The sequence below is a fragment of the Nicotiana sylvestris genome, chromosome 6, assembly GCF_000393655.2.
Source record: "Nicotiana sylvestris chromosome 6, ASM39365v2, whole genome shotgun sequence".
NCBI classification, from domain to species: domain Eukaryota; kingdom Viridiplantae; phylum Streptophyta; class Magnoliopsida; order Solanales; family Solanaceae; genus Nicotiana; species Nicotiana sylvestris.
The window spans coordinates 69,673,466-69,684,624 of record NC_091062.1 but is presented as its reverse complement, the minus strand read 5'-3'; the positions used below and the strand labels follow the sequence as shown (position 1 = coordinate 69,684,624).

Sequence of the window (11,159 nt, the reverse complement as noted above, 5' to 3'; positions counted from 1 at the left end):
ACATTGTCGTAACTTAATACTGCGAAGCATAACATCATCGTAATATAATAATGTAAGCGCAACATCATCGTATATAATACTGCAGGACGTAACATCATCGTAATATTGCGGGGTGTAACAAAATAAGCTATGTTTGGCCTTAATGGAGAGAGTGCAGGGGGTCCAGATGGTTTCATAGGATGCTTTTATCACTCTTGTTGGGACATAATTGGAGATGACATCTTTGATATGGTGAGATCTTTTCTTAATTAGTAGGATCTTCCCAAATGTGTAACTCATACTAACCTGGTGTTACTGCTAATGAAAAAGGAGGTGACAATATTTTCTGACATGAGGCCCATAAGCCTTAGCAACCTTACCAATAAAATTATCTCAAGGGTGATCCATGAGACGTTAGTAGGGCTACTTTCTAATATTATTTCTGAAGAGCAGACAGGCTTTGTGAAAGGGAAGAGTATAGCTGAGAATGTGCTTTTAACTCGGGAGATCATTACTGAGACAAGGTTAAGGACTAAAGCCAGACCTAATGTAGTAATGAAGCTTGATATGACTAAAGCTTATGATAGGCTTTCTTAGTTATTCTTGACTAAGGTGTTAAGGAATATGGGGTTTTGTGAGAGATTCATAAGGTTGGTTTATGAAACTGTTTCAAATAATTGGTACTCAGTGCTCATTGTAGACATGTGATTTTTTATCCTCCCCAAAAAAATTTATATTTTAGCTCGTAAATATTTAATTTAGGCCTAATATAGCTATTTCAACTTATTTTTACTCTTTTACTTTATTTTATTACAAGAAAAATCAAAATTACAAAAATTGTTCCATTAATGTTTTCTAGTCATTTTTAATCTTGAAAATACCAAAAAAATAGTTTATTTTAATGGTCAGTCTAATTTTAACATTTGTTTTACTTAAGTAGGACTAATTAATAAATGAGATCGTATTTTAATCTCGTTCGCGAGAAAGAATAAAATTTGGGCTCGAACAACCCATCTTTAGGCCTTATTTTTGGACCTAATCTATAATTACCAAGCCCATATTTCCTAGGCCCATACCCCTAACCTAATCCATACCCCTATATAATAGTATCTAACACCTAATACCAAAAGGAATCCGCCGTTTTCCATCAGCTCTAAGGAGCTCCCCATAACCCCATTCTGCAAAAAGAACAACAAAAGTAATCATGGCTTCTTCATTTTTCATTTCTCAAAAAAAGAAAAAACACCATAGAACCCCTCCTTTTGAAGAAACTCTAGCCTTCTTCCTCCTCACCCCTCACTCACGCCATTTCCACAAAAAGACCATGATTTTCGAAATTCAAAAATCCCAGATTTGGGAATTCAAAAGCTAAAGGTAGTGAAAAAAAAGAAAGGAGACCGATGGAATTGTTGTTCGCTACTGCTCTGTTGTCCCTGTCCCATTGATTCACCTGTTCAGCCTTTATCTGGTTATTTTGGGATATTTACTTGGCTGTTGAGGTATGACTTTGATTTCATTCATGTAACTCGTTTGATTGGATGATGTAATGCTTGAATCTCATTTTTATAGGTTCTGTTTGTTTGAAAGCTGCTTGTGATTTGCATTATGTTTAATATTAAGCTTGAGAAAATTAACTTGTGTGTTCTTCCTCTTTACGGATATTGGCTATTTCATTATCTTTTCTTTTATATGTTGTTCTATGAGAATGCTAATTTGTATAGTTATAAAATGGCAGTAAGTCTTCTACGTTGAAAATAGCTAGATCTTAATGGGTCATGTTTTTGTTTCATTAATATTTTATTATTTTACTTTATGAGTCGTTCTAGTTGGAATTGAAAAATTGATATGGTAAAGTTAAGTTCATATGTGTCTTGTTAGCGATTTCTTTAGTATTAATTGGTTTGGGATTAAATGTTGATGAAATGTTTCAGTAAAGTAAGTAGAGAATTTGCTTTCCTTCTTCTTTGGACGATAATGAGAATGAACCATTTTAAGTTAAGTTGGTCCTACTTGTAGCTAGTTTATTTTTCATGTCTTTAAATAATTATACTTTAAAATAATAGGAACATTATAAAGCCCTTAACACAAAAATAAACATCCACAATCTTATAGCCTTCACAATAATCTCAAAGATTAGGAAAATAATTCAAGTGCGTAGTTGCTTTAGGTGCGTTATTTAAATTAATTTCCTTAAACTCGGGTGTGCATTTCATGTGACCCAAATCCAAATCTCAACAACGTTAAATAAAATGTGTCGTGGACCGCGGGTGCATTTCATGTGACGTGGTTCAAAGACGTGTTTCAGATAATGTTGAATCTTTCTAAAATTAATTAAAAGTAGTTAATAATTTAAAATTATACCATAGGCTAAAACATGTTTTAAGATCAGATAATAGGTCAATTATGATAGTTTAAGCGACCGTACTAGAACCACGGAATCCGGGGGTGCCTAACACCTTCCCCCGGGTTAACAGAATTCCTTACTCAGAATTTTTTGTTCGCAGACTTCAAAAGGAAAGTCGAAATCTTCCTCGATTTGGGATTTAAAAATAAACCGGTGATTTGGGACACTAGAAAACAAACCATCCCAAGTGGCGATTCTGAACAAAAAATGAATAATTAATCCCATTTCGAATAATGTCACTTAAATTGGAAAAACTCCCTTATACTACCTTCGGGTGTGTAAAAAGGAGGTGTGACAGCTCTGGCGACTCTGCTGGGGATCGAACCCAGAATCTCTGGTTCAGGCTTCAAGAATTCGAGCTTAGATGAATTGTTATAGTTGGCTTTATCCATTATCTGATTTTATTACATGTTTGGGCCTAATGGGCTAATTGTTGCTTTTACCGCTTTGATATTCTGTGAACTGTATATAAACTGCTACGAAACCCTTCCTCTCTCTAAGTCTTTTAAATCATGGAGGAGTGTGCACTTCGTGTGACTTCTCTTCTATTAGAGTCATATCACAAATTTTAGAACGAGGTTCGGGCAAGTTGCAAAGCCTGTGAAGCTTCTGTATTCCTAGTACGCTGCCCCACCTCGGCTCGAGCTATCCGCTCGGGTAAGCCAGGTCTAGAACAAATAAACCCAGATTTTTAAACCTAGTATAACATAGCCTCATGCCGGATCCCTAGTAGGAACGCTTGTTTGCATCATGTGCATTTTGACTTTGGAGACTCAACACAGGGGTTGGGTCCGTTTAGGACAGGTGTACCCAAAAATCAAAAGACCATCTTGATGCATCTTACGTGTTACTTATGTATCTGTCTGTTTCGGCTTGCATGTTGACTGGCTTCTAGAATAGGGAAAGAAAATGAAAAAAAAAGAAAAAAAGAAAATCAAAAAAAAGAGGAGAAAGAAGAAAAAAGAAACAAAAAGTGAGAGGTAGGTATTTAGAAAATTCTGAAAATCTGCCAAAATTCTAGAAAAAAAGTCATTTCAAAACGAGCCAAAATTTTCAAGTGTCATGTTTTCCTGTTCCGTCAAAACTACGCGAACTACGCGGGTCTGATTCTCACCGGATGTGAGATACGTATGCAAACCTCATCGGTTCCGGCCCATAATTTTCAAAAAATCCAAAAGTATTTTCCTTTACTTCCTCTCTAGAAAAGTCTTTTTTTTAGACCTTAATTTCAAAAAATCCAAAAATATTTTCCTTTACTTCCTCTCTAGAAAAGTCTTTTGTTTGAGACATCATTTTCTTTTTAAAAAAAACAAAAAATATTTTCATTTACTTCTTTCTGTAGAAAGTCTTTCTTTTAGACCCCAATTTTTTTTTAAAAAAAATAAATACAAAAATATTTTCTTTTCATCTCTCTCAAAATCCAAAACTATTTGTTTGCAAATTCAAAAAAAAAAATTCTCTTTTCTTTTGTAGTATTTCTTTCATAAATTCAAAGTAAAATTCCAAAAAATATTTCCTTTCTTCTTTAGAAGTTTTTTTTTCGAAATTTTCAGAAAAAAAGTTAAAATTCAAGAAAATATTTTTTTTCTTCTTTTCTTTAGAAGTCTTTCTTTTCAAAAATCCTTAAAAAAATTGAAATCCAAAAGTATTTTCTTTCTGCTTTGTAAGTATTTCTTTCGAAAAAAAAAGAATTTCAAAATAAAAAAAAGAGTTAGTTTATTTACTTTATTCATGATCTTCCCGAACTACGCAAGATCTGATTCATGTTTCCACATGATACGTAGGCAACCCACATCAGGTTCGATCACCATTAAAAAGAAATGAAAAACAATTATGAAAAAATGAAAAAATGAAAATATTGATAATAATAAGGACCGACTGAGTCCATTCTAACATGTTTTGTTTTGAATTGTGAAGAAAGTTGAGGTGGTCGGTTTATGGTAAGCTGGAAACACAAGATCCAAGGAAAAATGATAACTGACATCGAAGCTGTTACAAGTGCTCAAGAGACTCAGGATCAGAGGGTTCAACAAGAGTCTATTGTGTTTGAGAAAAATAGAATACCGAAACAGCAAATGACCGAAATGTGTCAAACATGGGCCAGTGGTCAAGGACAGCCTCGTCATGAGTCACAATTTGCTACACAACAAGAGCAGTACCACTCTCCTGAGTACCACTCGTACTCGTTTGATCTTCCTGCAAACATTGAGAAGCCTGCCCGAAAGATGGTACAAGAAGAAATGACCCAAAGAGTTAAAAGCTTAGAACAACGGTTAAAAAATATGCAAAGGGTTAGCAGGTCAAAAGAGTGTTGCCTTCAAAGATCTATGCATGTTCCCCGATATCCACTTGCCGCCTGGTTTCAAGACTCCCAAATTTGAAAAGTATGATGGACATGGAGACCCCATAGCCCACCTGAAAAGGTATTGCAATCAACTGAGAGGTGCGGGAAGAAATAAAGAATTGCTGATAGCTTATTTTGGGGAAAGCCTTACGGGGGTAGCCTCTGAATGGTTTATGGATCAAGACACATCTCGCTGGTACGTCTGGAATGACATAGCACATGCTTTTGTCAATCAGTTCCAATACAACATCGACATTGCCCCAGACCGCATTTCCCTTTCAAATCTGAAGAAGAAACCGAGTAAAAGTTTCAGGGAATATTCCATTAAATGGAGAGAGCAAGAAACTCGAGCTAAGACACCCATGGATGACCACGAGCTAATCACTGTATTCCTTCAAGCGCAAGAGCCAGATTACTTTCAAAACATGATGTCCGTAGTTGGCAAATCCTTCTCGGAAGCAATCAAAATGGGAGAAATGGTAGAGAATGGTCTTAAGACAAGAAAAATTATAAGTCAAGCAGTTTTTAAAGCCACAACTCATGCTGTCTGGGTTGAGTATGATAATTTTAGCGACACAAATGAGAAGGTTGAAGAAATCATGATGACATCAGGGTTGAGAAGAGGTCCCAGGAGAACATCTCGAAGGTATGAGCAGCCTCCTCAAGTTTTCCATGACTCCCCTGAGCAGTATTATCCACCTCAGAACCCACAATACTCTGTCGCTTTGCATCAGTATATTGTCCAGCCACCAAAACACCCCAGAAGGCGAGCACGAGCATCACAAAATCTCCACCAGCTTCCACAAAATTTTTAGGTACCCTATAACCCACATCGAGGCCAGAGGTATAGAGGGGAACAAAAGTCGAAAGATAATTTTACACCAATAGGAGAGTCCTATGCAAGCTTATTTGAGAAATTAAAGCATTTTGACATGATTGCACCTATTCCTCCAAATTATGTGGACCCACGTGCAAGAAGCTTTGACCATTCTAAAAGGTGTGAATACCATTCCAATGCTCAGGGGCACAATGTTGAAAGTTATCGGGATTTGAAAAGAGAAATAGAAAGGATGATCCAGGAAAACCTGATTGTGATCCAAGACAGTGACACCCAGAATATCGCGCAGAATCCTTTACCCGCACATGATGATGCACACTTTGTGGGGATGATGCGTGGTGACAGAGAGTATGAGAATCCTCTTGGGAATTTGCTAACTGGAGTTAATGATTTTGAAATTGGAAGGCTCTGCTGATTCTGATGAGCAAATTTGAGGCTAAATATCAAGCCTAGCAATTGAAAAGTCATTCCCTCCTCACTAGGAAGGAATCTTGGTAGCTTGTTTTGATGTTTTTTCTATTATCTGGGTTATTTCAGGGTTGTGATCCAGATTTTATTTGTTTTATTGAGTCAAATCCTTCTATCCCTCCATTCTGTTTGTGTGAGTCTTGTCTATCTGTTCTGTTGCTATTTTCATTATTCGGGTTATTTTAGGGTTGTAACTCGTATTTTAGGTTTCTTGTTTAGTTGTAAAACCCTTTCATTCTTTACTCAATAAAATACAGTTTATCCTTTTGTGTCATTCTATTCCTAGTTCTTTTCTTGCTAGTTCTAATGACATGACATGCATGCGGAAATTTTGGCCAGATCTTAGGAACTGATTTAATCTGGAATTGGATAACGAAAAAAAATACTTTTGAGGATGAATAAAGAGTTGGAATACTTTGGAACTAAGGTCGAGTAAAATTCACCTTCAAATCATTGTGAAGATCGGGTTTGAGTATGTTTAATCAATTGATGTTTGTTGGAAAGTTTCGCACTAAGGGATGAGAAATGTCTTGTGACCACGGCACACCAAGAAGACAGACATGTTCGTCAATGTTGTGATCGCGAAAAGATACCATGTTTGACGTTCTTGAGGTTGGGAGGTCCTTTTTCTGCTACCCAAACACTTCATATCCTTTGCTACCCCTTTTAAGCCTGTGTTATTTTTCTTTGACTACCCTCTTTGGGAATCAAGTTTAGAGTCAAAAAAAATCCATGTCCCAAGAGTACAAACTGGAGCAATTCTTAGAATTCAGAAGAAAAAAAATTATCAAAGGTCCATGCCCTCAAAAATAGAAGCTGGGGCAAACAAAAAAAAGAAAAAAAGAAAAAAAAAAGAAAAGAGAAAAAAAGAAAAAAGGAAAAGAGAAACAGAAAGAAAGATGAAAAATAGTTTAGGTCATATGTTTGAACTACGTTAGATCTGATTCCTTTAAAATAAGGATACGTAGGCAGCCTCACGGTTCGGTCCAACCAAATAAGAATTTAGAAGAAAAAGAAAAAAAATAAAAAAAATCCAAAAATTCCCAGTATCTGAAATTGGGGCAAAAATTTTATTTTATTTTTGAAAGAGTCAATTCTAAGAGTTGTAAGTCTACAACCCCTCATTTTGAGTTTATTTTGAGCCTTTATGCCAACCTTTCTTTCCAACCCTATCCAAAAACCTTCCAAATAAAGACCTCCCAATATGCCTTCAAGAATTCCAAGAGACGCATGCAATGAGCAACAGTTGTCACACAACGTAGAACATCGTCGAGTTGCTCGCAAAAAAAAGGAATGAAAAAGAAAAAGAAAAATGAGAGAGTCTTATTAGTGAAAACCCTCACGGGCATAGTAAGGCGACAGTAAGTAGAGATGAATAAATGAGAGAGGCTTGTTGGTGAAAATTCCTCGGGGCACCATTAGTCGAAAGTGAGTCATGAAGCTGATGCAAAGGATTGAAACGGATAGGCCCGACTTCAAAGATCATAAGAATGGTAAAAGTGAAGATTTGGTCAGTTTGATAGATCGGCTATTAAGTCCAAAATGCATGTCATGATCATTAAGGCTAGTTATTGAAAAAAAAATTCTTCCTTCTGTCCTTCCGACAGGGGCATTTCTTGTTGATACTTGTTTCTTTGCACCATTGTGTCCTCCACTCTGAGTCAGTCCTTGTCAAAACAAGCAAGAAAAGATCTCAAAACTGCTACCAGCTTTTCAGTTGCACAAAGTAAATTTGGCCAGCACACTCAGTTATTACTGTCAACATGTCTTGAGAATTCATGCAAACCCCCCCCCCCTAAAGACTCTTGTCAGCCTACTTGGCGCAAGCAAAGATAACTGGTGATTCTCTCCGACAGACAAATTGCTCAAAAGCAGGAAGTCATTCAAGATATCGGAAAAGGTCACCTAAGCAAAGATCTCCAATTGGGATAAGGTTGTTTGAGCTGCAAATACAAATGCTACTGGTGTGAAACTATCAGAGTTAGTGCAGAACAAAAGTCTTTTGAGACCGACTCAAGCTGATTGACTTAACCCCCTCTCACTTCCGAGCTCTCATTAATTTATGTATGGCGTATTTTCCTTTACGAAAATATGGGGTGTAACATTTGTACGACCCGAACGGTCGTTTTGAGCTTTTGCACTTCGCTCGCCAGTTCTCGGGCATGACTTGCCCCGTGTGATGTATTATAACTTATAATCGTTGGTTTTGGTTTTCAGGGTAATCAGAATGAATTTGGAAGAACAGTTCTTAGTTTTGAAAGGTTTGACCAAGATTTGACTTGTTTGTATATGATCTCGGATCAGAATTCTTATGATTTGGTTAGCTCTGTTAGGTGATTTGGGACTTAGGAGAGTGTTTGGATTGTGTTTTGGAGGTCCATAGTTTAATTAGATATGAAATGCCGAAAGTTGAATTTTTGAAGTTTCCGGTCCGATAGTGAGATTTAGATCTAAGGGACGGAATGGAATTCCGAAAGTTGGAGTGGCTCCGTAGTATTGAATGTGACATGCTTGCATAATTTCAATTCATTCGGACGAGGTTTGATAGACTTTTTGATCGAAAGTATAATTTAAGAGTTTTTGGAGTTCTTAGGCTTGAATCCTATGTTAAATTGGTGTTTTGATGTTGTTGTGAGCGTTCGGAAGATTTGAACAAGTTTGAATGATATCACGGGATGTGTTGGTACATTTGGTTTGAAGTCTCGGGGGCTCGGGTGAGTTTCAGGTAGGTTCGGGGATGTTTTAGGCCTAAAAACATAGTTGTTACAGGTTCAGAGAGGTTGCAGACACCAGTGCGGTCCACAAAGGATTTTGTGCGGCCGTGGTGGGGGCTTTGCGGCCATTCTCGATTTTGTGCGGTCCGCGGTGAGGAAGGTTTCACTGGTCTGGCTTCAGAAGCTTATATCTTTTGATCTACAAGGAATTTTGGGATGATTCAAAAACGAAAGTTGTGGATCTTTGAATCTAGGTTTCGGAAACATATTATAATAGGTATTTGGATATCTGTAGCAAAGGTTATGGCTAAAATACCAAAGCCTATCACTGCAGTCAAATCCACCGCGGTCAGCACTGGCTTTTGTGCAGTCAGCGGTGCTCCACCGCGGTCCGCACTCGATTTTGTGCGGTCAGCAGTGGTAGAAATCTGGGAGGTGCTCTATAAATACGAGGGTTAGGGTTTTATTTCATATTTTGACCTAGTGAGCTCGGATTTTGACGATTTTTCGAAGGTTTTTCAAGAAATTCAACGGAGTAAGTGATTCTAACTCGGATTTGGCTAGAGTACATGAATCTATTATTGAATTCATCATTTGATTCATTATATGGGATGAAATTTGGGAAGAAATTTTTTGAAACCTTTCAAAAATGTAAAATGATGATTTGAAGGACCAAATGTTATCGGAATTGGATAATTTTGGTATGGTTAGACTCATGAGAGTATGAGGATTCTAGTTTTGTAAATTTTGTCAAATTCTGAATTGTGGGCCCGGGGGTCGGGTTTGATCAATTTCGAAATTTTTGATGTAAATTGGATATTTTCGAGTGGGCTTTGTTCTCTTAGCATATTTTGATGGTTTTGTACTAATTTTGGTTAGATTTGGAGCATCCGGAGGCTGATTCGAGAGGTAAGGGCATCGCAGGATAGAGTTCGGACCGCATAGAGGTGAGTAATGATTGTAAATGATGCTCTGAGGGTTTGAGACCCCGAATTGTACATCATAGCGCTAAATTGAGGTGACGCACAAGCTTGATGACGAGCGTGGGGTCATGCACTGTTAGAGATTGTGACTTGGTCCATCCCGAATGACTATTTTACCATGTATTTGATTGAAACCTATTTGCTATCATCATGATTTGGGCTGAATGCCATATTTGGGCCTTGTGCCAACTATTTGAACCCTTCGCAGATTTTTACTGGTATTTCCTCACTATTTTGACTTTATACTTGAACTCAGTCATGTTATATTTCACTGTTTTTGTACTCAATCATGTTTACTCTGTTTTAACACTTACATGATCTTTTAAATGATATTTTTGGGCTGAGAATCATGTTTTACTATTGCCCGAGTGGCTTGTAAGGATTTTGACTGAGTAAGGCCGATGGCATATATTGTGAGGAAACGTTTGATACTGATTATGAGGCCGAGGGCCTGAGATATGTACGCCACGAGGTGGCTTGATTTATATGAGGTCGAGGGCCTAGTGATGATGCCACGAGGTGGTTTGATATTGTGTTTGGGCCGTAAGGGGCCCCTCTAGGAGTCTGTACATCCCCAGTGAGCGCGGGTACCCATTGTGATGTGAGATTGAGCCCGAGGGGCTGGTATTGTTCTATGTGATTGCCCGAAGGGCTGGTATTGTTCTGAAATGTTGCTCGAGGGGCGAATTTATTGATACTGTGCCCAAGGGGCAAACCTTTATGTGTTTATTTTCATAAATCACTGTCAATTACCTGTTTAATTGTTGAAAAAGGCTTTTCATGAAGTTAAATTGAGTTAAAGGATTTTTACCTATCTTTCATTGGTTTACTGTTTTAATGGTTTTACTGCTTCATTATAGCATGCTTTTGTGCCTTACGTGATTTCTTGCTTTCAGTATTTATTTATGATTATTACTCATTGAGTTGGAGTACTCACTTTACTCCCTGCACCCTGTGTGCAGATTTAGGCATATCTGGTCCCGCTCCCGAGTGCTGATCATTTCCGGCTCAGGCAGATCCGAGGAGTCTTTAGGTAGCTGTTGGTGCTTGCAGCCTAGAGCTCTTCCCTATCTTACTTCTACATGTTCTTAGTTTCTGTATTAAACTCTGTAGTTATATATATATTGGAGTATTCCATTTTGTTAGATGCTCATGACTAGTGACACCCCGGTATCGAGCTGTGTTGGGTTATTTTCCGTGAATTATGCTATTATATGTTAACTTTGGAGTATCTTATCATGCTTTAGATTTATGTCATATGGTTTAATTATTAATAATTAGATATGGGAAGTGTCGACTGACCTTGTCTTCACGAGAGGCGTCATCACGACCGGGTCCGGGTTTAGGGTCGTGACAACATCATTTCCTCCTTTGGAACATTCATCCTTGAATGTTGACTGATGCGCTTATCGTTCTCATATCCCATAGA

At 37.5% G+C, this 11,159-nt stretch overlaps 1 long non-coding RNA gene across 1 annotated transcript; it reads left to right on the top strand.

The window, feature by feature from the left end:
* Window positions 1-1,120: 1,120 nt before the first annotated feature.
* LOC138872117 (uncharacterized) lies at window positions 1,121-10,956 on the top strand. Its single transcript, XR_011400562.1, has 2 exons — window positions 1,121-1,478; window positions 10,693-10,956. It is a non-coding gene; the product is annotated as an uncharacterized lncRNA (long non-coding RNA).
* The last annotated feature ends 203 nt before the right edge of the window (window positions 10,957-11,159 follow it).